The following is a 2294-nucleotide window of genomic DNA, read 5'->3' as shown; positions in this document are numbered from 1 at the left end:
CCACCATAATTTTTCACATCAAATACGGCAGATTGAACTCTACCAGCAAAAACAAACAATAATAGCAAAGATGTCAGGGAAAAATACGTCTCCAGGGTCGTCATCTTCATGAAGCCTTTTCTTTTCTAAGTTCTTTCGTAAAATGCGCGGCAAATTAGAATGGATTTCTCCTTGTTTGCAAAAGCTTTTATATCTAAGCAATTATCTAAAGTTACCGGATTTTATAACGGAGGGAAGTTATTTACTTGTAACTTTTGTTCTATTATTGGAAATTGTTTTGTCGCTTTTTAATAAAAAGCATAACAGAGAAATACCGACTAACGTCTAACCTATAAGTAGATATTGTCTTGTTTTTCATTCGTTTGCAGCAAAACTTATCTTTACGTCTAAGCCTTTCATACTGATATAGCGATTTCTTACTTGTTCATGACAAGCACCCTCCAACGCCAATAGTAGATTTTCATTTGTCTCGCACCGTGCAATATTCCAAAATATTGCATAAAAAAAATAGAATTCACATAAGTAGAAATCGCATGCACTTTTTATGAGCCGCGTCACGTTTCCTTTTAAAGAAAAGGAAACGGAGCAACGATTAATCGTGACACATACTCACAGTGACTTCCTTTCTTGAAGAGATTTTAAGTGATGATGCTTGAGTAGATCCTAAATCATAGCACGGGTAGATTTATTCGCTTCACAGAATATTCTATTTTCATAAAATTAGTGCCATGTACCTTCTAAATTCATAATCGGTCCTTGAATCTTTTGAAAATTGCCCTTAGCATGCAATAAAAAAAAATTTAAAGACGTTAAAAAAACCTAATGAGAAAATGTATTTTTCACCGAAGAGATTTCAACGCCTCAATATGTCGTGCAGTGACACAAAGTGAGCTAAAATGAAAAGCAAAATAGGCGACGCACATATTCACGGGGTTCGACAATATGTCGATGTGATAGAGCTTGTGCATTTTTTATTCCAAAACTTTGAGCTTATTGACCAACGAGCACCCGGGCTAGCTTGGTGATGCAGTCGGAAAATAGAGCTGTGCTGTTATTGGTTAAACCTGCAAGAATGAGAACGTGAGGTGATGGGTGCCCACGGCAGCCACTCCGACGCTCAACTCAATAAGCCTGAAGAGAAAAGCGAGAGAAAGGAATTGCTCATAACTTGAACAGTATAAAAGAACATCGTACCTTTGCCTCTCTGGTCGTTCTCCTTTAATACTGTAAGAAGACAGAGATAAATATAGCATTTTCTGATAATCCAATGATGATGTGATCGTTTGCTTGATCAGGGATATCGCCGGCTAATAGGTCGGTGATCCCGCGACTATAGCCATAATGGGTATACGCGGGACTGTGCCTGATAATGATAACTTTGTGCCGAGACTCATCTTATCCAGGGGAGGGCCAGTTATGCTAATAAACAGGGTGTTGAGGTGTGCGGGCCTTCCTTTCCTAGAGTGGGGCCGCGCTACCCACTCATCAGATCTTGCCACGTGGACCTATTATGTGTTGACAACTCATGCCTTTCTTTGGGCGACCCTTGTGCAGCATCACGTGGACCTATTATGTGTTGAAATTCTCACAGCACCTCGACCCATCAAATGAATAAGTTTTTATTAAACGAGTTTCTTAGGTTCCCGATAATAAGTTTTAAATGAGCAGCCCTAATTTCATGAGTCTCTTATTTCGCAAACCTTTCTAAAAAAACCGCATTTTGTTTCCCGCGGCCCAGTTTCTTTTCTCATTTGAGCCGAAAATGTTGCGTTGCATCGCATCCATTACATTGGATTACGCTGAAGGAGTTCATGATATGCTGTAGTGTTAAATTTTCTTTTGTCGATTTCATCACCGCACTGTGCAACGAAACTCAACAAATTCTTTAGGGAGTGGATTGTGTAAATCTAGCATCAAATTGAGTTCAGCACCAAAGAATACGCATATCTTTTCTTCTCATGGACAATGTGCGCCTTTGAGTGGAAATTTTAATACGATTACTCTATCGTGATGAAAATAACGTTCAAAACTGTACGAAAAATCTATAAAAAGCCTGAAAATTCGGACAGAATAATTTTTTCTAGGGTCGAAACTTGGCCAAACTGCCTTCGACTGTAATCTCATGTTTTCTGTTGTCAGTTTAATCACCGCACGACGCGGGGAAACCCGACGAGTGAGCGAGCAGATTGAATAGAAAATGGAAAAACAAAAAAGACAAAGAGCAACATGCGAGTATCTTGGCCGTCTACCCACGCAGTAACCTATATAAAAGGAAACTTTGAAGTGTCTCGTTT

Source organism: Manihot esculenta, chromosome 18, assembly GCF_001659605.2.
Source record: "Manihot esculenta cultivar AM560-2 chromosome 18, M.esculenta_v8, whole genome shotgun sequence".
In the NCBI taxonomy this organism is placed as follows: Eukaryota; Viridiplantae; Streptophyta; class Magnoliopsida; order Malpighiales; family Euphorbiaceae; genus Manihot; species Manihot esculenta.
Note: the sequence above shows the minus strand (reverse complement) of the source record.